Here is a 15,400-nt window from a genome sequence, read left to right as displayed (position 1 = left end):
CATGGGGCGCCTGGGTGGCTCAGTGGGTTAAAGCCTCTGCCTTCAGCTTAGGTCATGATCCCAAGGTCCTGGGATCGAGCCCCGCATTGAGCTCTCTGCTCAGCAGGGAGCCTGCTTCCTCCGCTCTCTCTGTCTGCCTCTTTGTCTACTTGTGATCTCTCTCTGTCAAATAAATAAATAAAATCCTAAAAAAAATTAAAAAATAAAAAATAAATAAAAAATCTTTTAAAAAAGTCCAAACACAATAGTAGAGAAAATAATATAATCAAGCACTCATATACCCATCACCTCACTTTAACAATGATCAACACATGACCATCTAATTTTATCTACATTGAACCCAACACACCTCATATATTTTAAAACAAATCTTAGATGTCGTGTCATTTCTCCTATGAACAGTTCAATGAATACCTCTAAAAAATAAAGACTTTTTTTGTATAACATACCCACAATATCACCATCATACCCACCTAAAAATTTTTTTAGTAAAATGTGTTAGCTTTTAAAGAGTGGAGAAATGTCTTTAACAATGCAGATCTGCTGACTCCCTTGTGCTTCATGCTCAGAGTTGATGAATGTCAATAAGGGAAAATGAGTAGAACGGGGAGGAAAAGATGCAGTTTCCTTTTTTTATTTCAATCTTGAAATCCCAGTTCACCTCCAGACACTCCCCTCAACTCATTAGGTCCATTAGAAATGGGCTGGCAGGGGACCCTGGAGGTCTAGAGCTGGTGGAAGCAGCCAAGGGTCTGCAGGCCCTTGGAAGACACAGGAGACCTCATTTTGGAAGAAAATAGTTGTTGAGCCAGAAGGAATCTGAGCAGAGGGCCTGCCCAACCATTCTCCAGCATCAGATTTCATCCTTGGCTTGCCAGGCAAACTTCACAATGTCTGAAGTCTCACTGGAGTTACTGATATCCAAAGACATGCAGATACGTACATGTGATAACATCCCCTTACAGAAACCCAAAAGGAGATATGCACAGAGGCAAATCCACTTGCCCGTACACAGGCCATGTACAAATGCAAACATATGAACACTCAGAGACAGATGCAAATGTATAAGTACATATCAGCAAACTTAGCCACGTGGGAAAACACAGAGACACAAATCCAAACATTCAGACATATGTGAATATGCAGGGATACAAATGATGTTCTGGAACAAAAATACAAAAAGCCAAATACAAGTCTGGATGCATGCAGATATCTATTGGGCCACTTTTACTCATCACCATTTAAAAGGACTAAGGTTCATTCTAGCTGGCTCTTTCCCTCTCATCCCATCAAATGGGTCAAATATCAGCCAAAGCTACAATCTGTGTCACATTCACACAGATATGCACTAGAGACAAGTCATCCCAAGGTCCTTCCACTGCCCCTGGCAACACAAATTCTCTCTCCACCCAGTCTTCTCTCCCCAAAAGATAAGGCTAGGGGTACTGTGGCATGGTATGTATGCATGTGTGAGACCATAAGGACACTCATGTCTTTGTCCTAGGAAGTCTGCTCATTAAGAAGGGGAAGGGCAGGGTCACCTGGGTGGCTCAGTCATTAAGTGTCTGCCTTCAGCTCAGGTCATGATCCCAGGGTCTTGGGGTAGATCCCTGCATTGGGCTCTCTGCTCAGCGGGAATCCTGCTTCTCCCTCTCCCATTCCCCCTGCTTGTATTCCCTTTCTCTCTATGTCTCTCTCTGTCAAATAAATAAATAAAATCTTAAAAAAAAAGAAGGGGTACCTGGGTGGCTCAGTGCATTAAGCCTCTGCCTTCGGCTCAGGTCATGATCTCAGGGTCCTGGGTCCTCTGCTCAATAGGGAGCCTGCTTACCCCCTCTCTCTCTGCCTGCTGCTCTGCCTACTTGTGATCTCTCTCTGTCAAATAAATAAATAAAAATCTTTAAAAATTTAAAAAAAAAGAAGGGGAAGGATACTGGCCATGTACAGACTCTAAGTCAGCTCAGACTGTCAGGGGAACATTTCTTTGCCTACACTGTCTTATAGGTAGAGGTGGACTGATTCTTCACTAAATTGGTTAACCCAAGTGGGTATTTTGGCATCTTACAGACATGGCCTGAGACTTCTTTCTCTGGGCTTGAGTGAGGCTGTGTCAGTCATCTGGGTTTGACTCTTTTAATGAACTTACCAATCCGTTCAAAGAATAAAGGCGATGGTGCTAAGTGGATCAGATTGTGGTTGGCTAGGCCTTGCATGGCCACAGAGTGATTCTGAATCAAAAAGGGTGGCCAGAATCTGACAATTAAAAAAAAAAATCCATCAATTAAGTAGAGATAAACCAGTGGGGCTATTTGGCACTATGTTCACCAGAACCAGTCAACTGACTAAAATGTCCTCATTTCATCCAATTTTCGTCAGATGTAGCCACAGCCACAGTATCTGAGTCAAGGAACCCAAATATGTTTGCATTGAAAGCTGAATCAACACTGGCATTTAGGGTAGGGAATGGGCTGTGTAAGTGACTGTCCATTTTTGGAAGGACAAAGCTGTGGTGCAGGGCTGTATGTATGATTGGATGAGGACATGTATCTGGAATTGTGCCCATTTATAGCCAACATCACTGACAAAAAAGTCAAAATTGTGTAGTATAACTGGCGCTTTCCCTTTACATGGAATCATGGGATGTTAGGTATCGAAGGGACTTTTGAGCTCATGTGGAAACTGAGGCATGGGCAGTTTTAAATGTCCAAGATCATCCAGAAGATAATCAGATATTTGAGATATACTTAGGTACTAAGTATCTCTAGGAAAGCAATAACAAAGTACCAGAGACCAGGTGGCTTAAACAATAGAAATTTATTTTTTCAGAGTTCAGGAGGTTTACGAGTCTAAAATCAAGGTGTTGGCAGGGTTGGTTTCTTTCTTTTTCCTTCTCTAAGATTTTATTTATCTGAGAGAGAGACAGGGAGAGAAAGAGAGAGAATGCCCAAGCCAGGGGAGGGGCAGAGGGAAAGGGAGGAGCAGACTCCCACCTGAGCAGGCAGCCTGATGTGGGACTCAATCCCAGGATTCTGGGATCATGACCTGAGTTGAAGGCAGACGGTTAACCACTTAACTGGCTGAGCCACCCAGGTAGGCAGAGTTGGTTTCTTTGAGGGTCTCCTCATCTTATAGATGGTCTGCTTCATATGGTCTTGGCTTCACGTGGTCTTTCCTCTATGTCTGTGGCCTAACCTCCTCTTCTTATAAGCAGACCAGTCAGACTGGGTCAAGGCCCACATGTATGATTGCACTTTGCTTAGTTACTTTTTCAAAATCCCTATCTCTAAATACAGTCACCTTTGTGGTACTCGGGGGTTAGGATGTCAACATATGAATTTGGGGAGGAACATAATTCAGCCCCTAACAGACACCAAGACTCTAGACTCCCAGTCCAGTGCTGTTGTGCTCATATCAGACTAGTAAGAGATCTGGTGGATTTTGTTCCTGAATTGGTTCTATTTTGTTTTGTTTCTTAGGGATGAGGGAGCTGTTTAGGGCCAACAGGAGATTTAAAATTGTTTCTCAGGGCCAAGGCCCAATGGGAAACTGAGTGAGCCCTGCCTGACGAATCTAGGATTCTATACTATATTATAAATATAGTATATATTTATACGATAAGTATACAGTGTGTATATATATATATATATATATATATATACACACACACACACACATACACACACACACACACACTACTATATACATATAGTAGTATAAACTACTATATAGTTTATACTACTGACTGTTAGATATATCCATAAGTAAGCAATCAGCTATTTGGTATATAGGAGAGACCAAGGTCTAAGTCTTTTTTCCTAGAGGTGGAAGACAGACGACCACCACCAAATACTGGGAAAAGTAACAAGAATCTTTGGCTTGGAAGGAACTCTGTGAGGTTAACTTGACCATATCAGGGGGATGAGAATTTACCTGGTTCATTCAGACTTGACAGTTGTCTGAAGACTCTCAGGGCTGGCAAGTTCTTCCTTATGGATAATCAGCATTCCTCAGAAGCTGAAATCCCTTCCCTGACCTTCAGTCCCCAGAATTAGACAATAAGACAGGTTTCTTTTTTTTTTTTTCTTTGAAACTTGAAGAAGGTTGACAGCATATTAAGGAAACATCTCTATTCAGCACAGCCTCTTTCCTCATATGAGACTGGAGGGTGGGGAAACCAGAGGTAAAAAAACAAAAACAAAAACAGTCGTGCTTACCCCTTTGCTCTCTGCCTGAGACCTTCAGCCCCTCTCCAGGCCCTGGCCAGCTCTATGGAGTGGTGCAGAAACAAGGGGAACAGAGAGGTCATCTAACTTCACAGAAATCACAGGTGGGCTCTAGTGGGACTAGGGAGCATGGTAAGGGTATGATGTAGACTGTACTCAAAAGGCGCTGCGACCAGGCAGGTGGGTCTACATCATCGTGATTGCTGTTGGCACCTGTGCTCTATGCCAGGCAAAACCAGCTTGGATCCTGGGATTTAGAGGGAGCAAGTTAAAAAATATCTAGCTGAAGTGCAAAGAGAGGCAGATGCAGCATGGCCTAGGGATCGAAATACCTGGGTTCTGGTCTCTGTCTGAGCCTCAGTTTCCCTTCCTTCACAGTGAAGTGGTTCGATTAGGTCATCACTAAGAGCAGCTCTGAGCAAACACTAGAGGATGCTGGGGGGGCAGGGAAGGAATACTCTTTGTAGAAAATCAAATGATGGACTATGTGTCTCCGTGAACCAAACCAGGCACAGAAAACTCTCCATCTTCATTCCAGAGTTGGTGAGGGGTGGGGGAGAGGGAGTGTTAGCTGTGGTGTCTCCTCATTTGACAACTCAACCTTTTCCACAGGGCCCCCGCAGGCACACCGTGGGGAGCTGTTTCCCTGAGGGACCCTGCCCCTGAGGGGAGGAAGGCAAAGACAAGATGGGGCAGGACGATGGGAGGGTATATGCCTGACGCTAGCAGTCAGGTAAAGGCAGAGAAATGAGCCCCCTATCTGCTTAGTTTCAAATATCAGAATAAAGGGATCCAATTTTATAGCTTTCATCTGAAGTTAACGGATAATGAGATGCAGGATCAGCCTTATGCAGTGAAGCAGTTTAAAGCCCCTGGGAAAACTCTGTTTCCCCCTCCCCAATTATCTTGCCACTGAAATGCCATGAGTCCCACCATTAGAGCACATGGTGTTAAGTGTAGTCCTCTGCAGATCACATCCTTTCACATACAAAAGCACCACTGGGTGCTTTATCAAGCAGGGATAGAACCAGAAAGGCAGTGCTTGGTGGGGGATGCTCCGGGAGTGAGGGGTTCTGAAGATTAATCTCTAGATACTTCTCAGTTGACCATCAAGAGAAAGCTAGACTCTGCCTGGGGAAGTGTGAATTCAAGGACTCCTCTAGAAGGGCCCAGAGGCCTGAACTACGGGGATATTTCTAGTCTCGGGAAAGGGGTGGGCTCCAAGTGGTGAGGGTAATCATTATGTGAGAGATCACAGGGGCTGCCAGGAAAACTGAATTCAGAGAGACGAAAATGCCAAGAGCGTACATGCGCTTGGATTGGCCACTGTAGAAGCCCAGTGTAGAAGTGAGCCCCCTTCTGTCTGTCCACAGGATGTAAAACTATTTCAGGAAAACACACACACACACACACACACACACACACACACACACACACACACACACACCAGTTTCATTTCCATGATTATCTGCTTTTTAGCTAATCCAGGGGCATGACTTGGAAGAGTTAAAACACAGCAGATGGGGAAATCTGGTTCGAACCTGGCTTTGCGACCTTGGGCAGGTGACTTAACCTTTCTGAGATTACATTTCCTCCTCAAATTTAGTATAAAGCACCTGGCATATAGTCATCTTTAGAAACAGAAGTGACTGAAGTTATGAGTATTGAGGGGGCTTCAAGACACTCTCCATAAATTGGAACTAAGTCATGGAATGAATGACTGCCATGTTTAGAACAAATCAGAAGCCCACATCTTGACAACTCATGCATAATGTTCTTTTTACCTGGATGAGTCTAGTTTCTTTCCAACTTTATTTTATCTCTCAAGACCTGCTAATAAATGGTACACAAAATGTTCTGGGCTCCTCTAAGCAGCCTGGAAACCTTAGGTTTGGGGCGAGGATAGCTTTATCCACAGACAGGCTGGATGGCTGCCTCCATGAAAAGGATTAAGAAAGATTATAAACTACCCTCACACAAATTTATGTCATGCCGCCTGCCACGGGTCTGAAATTCCACCGTTATGTCTATTTCCCTCCATCTGAGCAGTGGCTCCTGAAGACCTACACCAAAAAACGTAATTTCCCAGGAGAATATTCATGCAGACACCCTGGTGGCTTCCTAATCTGGCAATCTGGTTGTTGCCCAGTAGAGATTAGAGTGGGACTCCAGACAAGTAAGTTTTGCTAGGACTGGGGACATGAAAGGGCCAGAGGCAGACAGTGGAGAATATGGGCAACAGAAAAGCATGAGGATTATAGAAAGAGGAAAAGACACCAAATGGGTTATGGGCCCACCAAAAATGTCAGATATGCCAACTGTGGTTTGGAGAGCTAAGAAGCAGATTCAATGCTAACATTTTATATTGACTCCTTATAGCCAGCTTATCTTTATATTGACTCTACCTGGCTCTCGTGTTCTCCAGCCTTGACTTGCTTCTTCCCAGGAGTGACTGTGTACTTGGGCAGAGAGGTGGAGAGCTGAGCTCAGTGCCTGGGTAGTCTGAGCAGCAACATCCTGGATCTCAATGACAGGCCAAGCGGCTCTGTCTGTGATTAAGCCTGTCATGTCATTGGCTGTAGTTCTCTGCCCTGGGTTGGGGCAAAGGAAATGAGCAATGACAAGTGTGCTCTGCAGATACCTGGGGCTCCAGGGGGCTTTTTAGGTGGTCCAAGAGACCACTTAGAATCTGTCATCCAAAAACATGTGTCTGGCTTGTGTTTTCATTATAATCTCTGAGAAGATATGGATTCTTCTTTAAAAGTGAAAAGAAATGAATATTTTAAAAAGTATAGCCATTATCATGATTATTCACTCAGGAAAAAATATGTTTGTGAATATGTATGCATCTGTAAATTTATATATAGAGAGATATATATACACAAGCACCTGTCTTCCTACCTTCCTTCCTTCCTTCTTTTCCATTCTTTTCTCAGTGCTGAAAGAGGGCAGTGGGATATCCGAGGCCTGGCCTCTCTAAGGTCTGGCCTGAACAACATGAAAGCCCCCAGTATGGATGTTTCCTTTGCAGGACCCACCATACTCCTACACGTGACTTCGATGTTCTGGCATTATGGAGGCATCTCTAACCCGTCTGCCTCTAAACCCTATGCTGGTAATTTCTGCCTCTAAAAGAGCAGTCAGAGAAGCAAGAGTTTGGTTCCTCCCACATCATCCTCATCATTGCTATAATGTCAGGGAAGGAACTCTCTGGGGCTCAGCTACTGTCCTCCCCAACCTTTTCTCCCCCAAATGATGGGAAGCTTTCTTAACAGGGATGGAAAAAAACTGCAGACAGGAGAGGAGAAGTGGGAAAGCGGAGATTGTGCTAAACAGGTGTAAACACAGGGAGGGGCTCTGTAAATGTTCCGTCTCTGAGAGGGGGACTTTGTGGTTGGGAGGAGGAGGAGCTGAAGGGTGGTAATTAGCTTATTACTGTTTCCCCCGGGTGTTGTGAGAATTCCTTAGGAGACACTTGTAAAAAAGCAGAGGGAAGACAGTAAATACACATCTAATGATATGCTAAATAAATTATTATTGTTATTATTATGACTATTATCATAACAGTTGCAACTTGCTCCTTGCATCCAAGTTTCCACTAGAGATGGGAATTGGTCCCCCTACAGCCAGGCCTGCTCGCTGCCAATATGCCCCCATTTTCCACCACTCCCCCAGAGACTGGTGGAGTAGCAGGGCAGTGTAGGCCAGGCTTCCGTGAACAGCCACTCTCCTAGATTCTGCAGGAAAGCAGTTCGGCCCAAGCAAGGCCTGGGCCTGGTGCCTGCTCTAGTAAAGGAAAGAAGAAGGGCAGAGAACTGCCTGACTCCTAAGAAAAGGCACTCAGGGAGGGCCAAAGCAAAGGTAGACAACTGGAAATGGGTCACAGAAAGAAGGGGGAAGTATCCAAATTAGAGGATCCTCAACCCAGAGTTCTCAGGCTTCCTGGGCTCTGCATCATCCCAGTCCCCATGAACAACACTGTGCGTATGTATATTTTGCTGGGAGAGGGCAGGTTGTTTTTATCTGCTTCTCAAAGGTGGTTTGGGACCCAGAGACAGCTAAGAGCCATTACAGCCCAGACAAAGGGACCCAGGACCCCTTAGGATCAACGAGGTAGGGTCAGGGTTTCTCCATTTCCTATCTTTTGGCCAAGGATAATCATCATCTGAACCTGTAGGGTCTGAGGTCTACAGCAGCTGCCCACAACCTACGCCCATGTGGCCAGAGCCCAGACATCTGCCCAGAGTCCTGCTTGGGGCAAACATATGTAAATGCTGCACACACACACCCCTCTCCCTCTCAGCATTTCTTTAGGGAAAGTACCCACCATCTCCCTGGGCATTAGGTATTCTGGGGAGGGAAGAGGGCGTGTCTCAGGAGGAAACTGTCAGAGTTTGGGGGACTAGAAATGAGGCTCCATGGGCAGATTGCCCCTAAAGACTCTTATGGAAAAAAGGAATCAAATCTGGGAGAGTCTTCCCTGCTCCAAGCCTGGTGGGAGAGGGAAGACCAAGACCCTCACTGGATAGAGAAAGTGCCCATCTCACCCAGCTCATTGCCTGTGACCCACCCATCCCCAAACTCTGGGACCTGTTCCACAGGGACCAAAGATTCAGGGAATGTTGACAGTTTTAAAAAGAACTATATGAAATAACCCAATTAGGAGATATTACTGAATCAGAAAATTTGGTAACTTTTTCCAGTTAAAAAAATTTCTTAAAACCCTCAGTCATTCTGATGCCTTCTGTAATATCCCTGGAGCCTCGCTGAGGCACAAGGCCTTTCCTTCTGCCAGGGTGGCTGTCTAATGCTGATTCATTTTTGTTTTATTTATGTATTTCTTAATGGACCAAGTGATGGTTCCTCTTTGGGCCCCTCAGGCTGACAGGCAACACTTTCCCAGCCCAGGGCCCAGCTCCGGTTTAGTTTTCAAACACTTGGGGGTTGGGGAGCCAGGAGGCTGGGGTGGGGGTCTGAGTGCTCCGGGGAGGTAGAGCCTGGCTCTGGTGCTCATTCCACCTCTCACTCCCCCATTTCAGCTCTGGCTGCTCTCCGCTGGGCACTAACCCCTGTCCATGGGCTCCGGCCCTGGCTCCTGCCAGGGCACCCAGGTGCCGGTTAGCCCGCAGCAGTGGCCCACAGAAGGGAGACGGCCTCAGCCAAAGGCAGCTGCTCTGATCACCATTCAATTGACCTCAGGTACCAGGCTACCCCTCTGGGCCAGGCAGCAGAATCCCTGTTCTGGAGAAGCCCTGATCCCAAGGGCAGAGCTGTGTAGAAGGTGGCACTTGGCATTTAACCCCAGGCCAGGGCTCTTCATTCCCTTCCCAGCATCCTAGAGATCTAGTGGCCGGCCACTGATGCGGAGTGCAGGGAAACCTCCACAAACCAAACCGTTGAGCAGAGAGGTTTGTGACTCCCTGGTTTAAAAAAAAAAAAAAAAGAACTGGGACCAAGAGAAAAATGTCTTTTCTCCTAGGATGGCTGGTGGCAAGGGAGGAATTGCAGAGCGTGGAGCCTGTGGTGCCTGGAAGGAGGCTGGCGAGAGAGCGGGTAGCTGTGAGCTGGGGGGGACGGGGAATGAGCTCTAGAAGTGTCGATCCACGTTCCCCACTTACTGAAGTCAAATTCTCCCATAAAGGCCCAGGGCAGTGCTGTTAGAGAGTTGGAGGGTATAGCCTTCTGTACCCAGAGCAGAGGGAGCCCCAAGTTAGGGAGCAACAGAGGAGGAGCAGTCCAGTGGAACAGAACTAGGCTCCTGGGGCCTGGGCCTCAGAGAAGCAGGGTGAGGAAGGCTTCCTGAAGCTCCCATCAGAAGAAGCCCAACCCTTGAAAATTTATCCCTCAATCCACCAGGCTCCTGCCACACAGGCCCCACACAGCCCCCTAGGAGCACAGGAGGTCCAGGTGAAAGCAAGCTTTATTTCGCCACACTACACTACCTGGCTTTCCTGGCCCTATTCCCAGAGGCAGCGGCAGTGAAAGTACACCCCCCTCCTCGCCTCTGAAACCTACTCTTTGAGACCCCGAAACTAGGATTCAAGAGCAATGTGCCCAGAATGCCGGAGGGGCTAGGTGGCAGCTGCCCTTTAGTGCCCCAACGCCCACCTGAGGGTCTGCTCCCTCAGCAGAGAGCTGGAATGGATCTCTAGGTCATAGTACTGTTCACTGCCTCCCCGTCCGTAAGACCCAGTGACCATCTGCACCTGCTCCTCACAAAACCAGTCCCCCATCTTTAGGTGGCTGCCCTGTGTCTACCCCTTTCCCGCCTGTCTGTTCCAGCCACGCCCCAATCACCTTCCCTGCACCTCTTCTCCTTGAGGCTGCCTATGTTCTGTTTACCCTTCAGTCAACTCCATCCCTCTGCAAGTAAAGAACTCTGCTAGCTGATTTCCTAGATGGCCAGATCCTGCTTTTCCATTGCTTCTCCGGCAATATTTCCGTGAACAAGTCTTTCTCAGCCCCTACGTATAAATATGTCTGTACAGAGATAGACTGGTCTAAGCCCCAATACACACACATCACGAGGTAATTACACCCTTATATACATACAGATACCTCCTCGGAGTTATATTCGCCAAGTGTCTATAACTCTACAGAGAGATAGCAGCATGTACATATAGGACTGTAATTACTTATGTCTATTTTTATAACTATGTAGTTATAAATAGATATGCCTATATATAGTGATAATAATATAGAACTATGTCCATAGCCATATATGGCTCTGAGTGAATGTTCTAACTACTCTATATCACAATCAATAAGTATATATCTCCTGATCCATAATTCCAACCATATACATTTATCTATATAGCTTCTCAGAGATATAAATCTGTCAGGATATCAAATGTCCATAAAACTGGATGGCTATAAGAGAGTCGTATATCTCCTCATATATAAATCTGCTTCTGTAACTATTGTATATGCACAAATACAATGGAAATAATTATATTTCCCTCCAGCATAAATCTGTAAATACAAGCACAGCACATTTAGGGATGGTTAGAGATAGAGCAATATTTTCTAGACATCAGTCTGTCAATAGAACCACCAGTGCCTCCAAACAGAGAGAGTTATAGTGGGGGTTATAAATAAAGTCTCCAGATGAGAACGGATCAGTAGAACTAGAAGTCAGCACAGCTCTAAGCCGGCCTGCCTCCTCCTCCTCCTCCTCCTTCTTCTCCTTCTTCTTCTTCAAGATATTCTTCAAGTGAGCACGCTTTACATATGACAGGGTGCAGAGGTGTCTGGGTATGGCTATTCCCCACCCCAACACACAAGGAGGGCTGGAGGTGGCTAGGCTTTGGGAAACCATCCAGGAGTGGTTGGGGGGCAGTCCAGGAGCCCCTATTGTGTCAGTCTCCTGGTGAGATCCGGCAAGTGGAGAGGCCTAAGGGAGAAAAATGAAGAGTCTGGCTTGAGTCACTTTGCCCCTTCTTAGGTCCCCAATCCTTGCACCAGGAAAGCCCGACCAGGCATCTGAGTGTGGCGAGGGCAAGAGGGGCACAGAGGCCGGCCGGGGAGAAGGGGGCTGCGGGCGGCCGGGCTGGGGAGGCCGAGACTTAGCCCGGTCCGTCCGGCACCCCATCGCCCAGGGCAGCCGCCTTGCACCGGCGGCCGCCTGGAACCCGGGATCTGGGCTATGTCCGCTCACCCTGCGCTCAGTGCTCCGACCCGGGTGTGTTTTATTTTATTAGTATCACAGTGTTCCCCCTCCTCGTGTAGTGTTCAAATGCAAGGCCGCCCGGGGTTCCCTTTTGAATCTTTGTGTGTGCTCTGGTCTTAAAGAAGTGACTCAGTGTAAAGTGTAGGTCTCCGTCCCTTTCAGACCAGATGGGTCACCGGCTGTTGAAAAAGAATCAAAACCTCTGAAAAGGTTCGTGACTTAAATCTTTTAAAAGTTCTCATGCTTGTTCGTTATGGTCATCCCCCCCCCCCTTCTTTCCCTTTTAAAAAGTTGGTTAATTTGTGTTTTTATATTTATTCTTGGATTTTTTTCTTTCTTTCCTTTCTTTTTTCTTTTTCTTTCGGTACAATTGTTTTTAAAGGGGGGTATTTCGTTAGACCCGAAACTGTGGGGCGGCTTTCTCTTTGGCGAGCGTCCTATCCCTACGCATCTGCCTCTCGCCCACCCCAGCCACAATAAATACATTAATACGATTATCAGAAAATTGTACCTGGAGAAAATGAGGTGGACGTGGAAGGATCTGGGATCCTGGTCTTCGCTTCCTTTATGGCAATCCGCTCGCTCCAAGCCCGCGAAGGAAAATTCAGTGCGCCTCAAACCCTTCCTCCTCCTCCTCCTTCTTCTTTTCTTTTTGTTGTTGTTGTTGTTTGTGTTTGTGTGTTTGAAAAGCCCCTAGAAAGGGAACTTTCCCTGGGCCTACCAGAAAACCGGCCATGCTCTCCCCTCTCTCGGGCGGCCATAAATGTTCTTCTGCTTCCGTCCATACCCGGCGGCACGTCCTCCCCGGGCACTTCTGTTGCCCGAGTGTCCAGGACCCCGGCTCTGGTCATTGCCTCATCTGCCCCCCCCCTCCGCCTCCCTCTCCCCATGACCCTCTTTGCTTGCCCTCCTCTTTAAAACAGGGACTCCAGAGGCTCCCCAAAGCCACAATTCACCCCCATATGTGGGATCCCTCCCCGGATCGCACAAAGCAAAAGCCAGAGAAAAAGAAGCAGGAAAGAGCGGCCTCCGGGGCTCTTCCTCTCCTCCACCGGCCGGAGGACCTTGTCTGGAGAGGGGGTTCCTAAATCCAGCCCTCCAAGGGCATAGGAAGAAGCTAACTTCCTTCCTTCTTCCCTTGTCTTCCCCTCGGATGCTGTGATCCTGACTCCTTCCCGGGCTTCTCCTCAAAATATCTCCTCTTGCATTTTATTGTTATCCTGCTAGGGAGGGACTGTTAAATACCGTTTTATTGTTATTTATTATTTATTGTTATTATGATTGTTGTTAGAGATTTGTTCGCAGGGTTCAGGGGACAGCCACCAGGCCCAGAGGGAGGCCTGCTTGTCACACAGGCACACAGGCGCGCGCGCACACACACGCACACACACACGCACACCTAGCACAGTGTGCACACTCGCAGATACTTGCCCACGGGTGCCTGCTAGATGCGGCCCCCCCCCCCCCCCCCCCCGCACAGCAGTTCATAGGAAGCTTTCCCCCCCACCCAGCTCGCAAACGGCACACTGCCCACGCACACCAGCGTCCAGGAGCAACCCCCACCCCAGCCCCAGCTCAATGCCCAGAACCACACACCCCGAGCTTGTAAGGAAAGCAAAAGACTTAAGAACCCACTTGCAAAGATCCCTTCTCTCCCACAATCTGGAGGGGTGAGTCAGGCCTCTGTCTCTTTCCCCCAGTCTCTCTCTCCTTTCTCTTTTTTTTCTCCTTGTTTACAGCTTCAGAGAGCTCAAGGCCCATAAATCTTGAGGGGCCTACAGAGCGCAGAACACATTTGTATGCATCGTTAGGGCTCGCTAATACCTAAGCCCATTAACGAGCGTGTATGCGCGTGGTTTCCGGTGTGTATTAACTTATAGTTAAATTCTGGAGGAAAGGGCATTGTGAATTAACATATACCAAATCCATCACCGGCTTTTGTCATATCATATTAGTCAGCCATGGATTTGGGGGAGCGGGTTGCCTGAGTCAGGGTGTACCCACCCTCCAAACTTTCTGGAGCAAGTCTGCGGATGGGTTTAGGGGAAGAGGAGACACCTTCACCTCCGCCGGGGTCCTTCAGATCCCCCCCGGCCGCACACCTGCGGGATGGTGCCGGGGGACCGGTCCGGAGGTCGGCGGCGGAGGGAGGCGGGCGAGGGGGAGGCCTTGCCGGCGGCAGGACGGGACTGTGCTGGGGTCGCTTGGGCCGTCTGTTCCGCTTTTGAAGAGAAAGGAGAGAAAAGGCAAGCGGAGTCGCTAAACTTTAATTAAGCCAAAGAGGAGACGATGGGGGGAGGAAAAAAAAATACAAACGTTCCGAGGAGGAGGATCCCGAAGGCCAAGGAAAGGAAGCGAGGCGGATGGGCGCGGAAAGCCTGGAGACTTATGCAAAGGGCTAAAAGCTGGGCCTTTTTTCCACCCTCCCTACCCCGCCGGTCGAGGAGGTTCATTCTAGCCCTCTGATAAATAGACAAATACATAACATTTAAGACAAAAGATTTTTTTTAAGAGAAAGGGGGAGAAAAGAAAAAGAAAGAAAAGGTTAAAAGGAAAAGAAAATCCTAATTATATGGCTGGCATGTTCCAGCCAGGTGTTCCTGGTTCCAGCGACTCAGATCCTACTGGAACCCTAAGGATCTGTATAATTGGGCCCGTACAGACAGAGATGAAAGATGCCAGTTCTAAAGAGAAAAGGGAGAGTGGAAGGTCCATCTCTTGGGGTCCTGTAGAAAATGCCGGAGACAAGCTAAATTATTGTGTCCGTGTGGATCCCGTTGCCTATTTAAATACAGCAAGCGGAGCGGGGAGGGGGCGCCGGGCTGGAGCTGCAGAGCCGAGAGCTGGCGGCGGGAAAGAGCACGCCCCCCCCCCCCCCCCCCCGCAACCCCGCCTGCGCTAGAGCAGCTCGGGGCCTCCGGGAGAGGCTCGCGCGGGCCGGGGCCGGGCGGGCCGGGGGCGGGGGCCAGGGGGCCGGGGGAGGGGAAGCGGGGGCGGGCCCTCCCCGGGCGCTGTGAACTTTAGCTGGGCCGCCGCCTGTCAGCCCCAGAAAGCGTTAAAGGTGCAGCAGCCCGCGCCAGCCTCCGCAGCCGCCTTTGTACGCGTGATTTATGACTTCAATCTTGGTTCACCGAGAGTTCACACGGCTTTCGCTGCTGTTGAAGGTTAAAAGATGGTCTTCGCTTGACAAGTGGGACTATTGAAAATTCCTTCTTCTTCGGATTTTTTTTTTTTTTTTTAAGCTAAGAGCGGAGACTCAGAAGAGAGAAAATTTGGGGGGGAGGGGACAGAAGTTGCAGGTGGAGGCAAATGGTAGATCAGGAAAGTTTGTCCCCCCTACATTTAGGATTTTTTCGTAGCTGGGATTTGGGAGTATGTTGGGGAGGCAGGTAGAGAATAGGAGAGGCTAGGGAAGGGATTTCATGATCTCTGGAGGTCAAAGGAGTGGCATTCTGAAAAACGCAAGCTGTGCTTCCACAGTTAGTTATCTGGATAATTTGGATCACAG

At 48.1% G+C, this 15,400-nt stretch overlaps 1 long non-coding RNA gene across 1 annotated transcript; it reads right to left on the bottom strand.

Moving 5' to 3' along the window:
• Positions 1 to 5,736: 5,736 nt before the first annotated feature.
• Positions 5,737 to 13,503, bottom strand: LOC125107904 (uncharacterized). Its single transcript, XR_007129702.1, has 3 exons — positions 12,404 to 13,503; positions 11,881 to 12,071; positions 5,737 to 11,616 (listed from the first exon to the last, which is right to left on the bottom strand). It is a non-coding gene; the product is annotated as an uncharacterized LOC125107904 (long non-coding RNA).
• Positions 13,504 to 15,400: the final 1,897 nt, after the last annotated feature.

The sequence above is a fragment of the Lutra lutra genome, chromosome 8, assembly GCF_902655055.1.
Source record: "Lutra lutra chromosome 8, mLutLut1.2, whole genome shotgun sequence".
NCBI lineage: Eukaryota > Metazoa > Chordata > Mammalia > Carnivora > Mustelidae > Lutra > Lutra lutra.
Note: the sequence above shows the minus strand (reverse complement) of the source record. Positions and strands in the feature narration are given on the sequence as shown.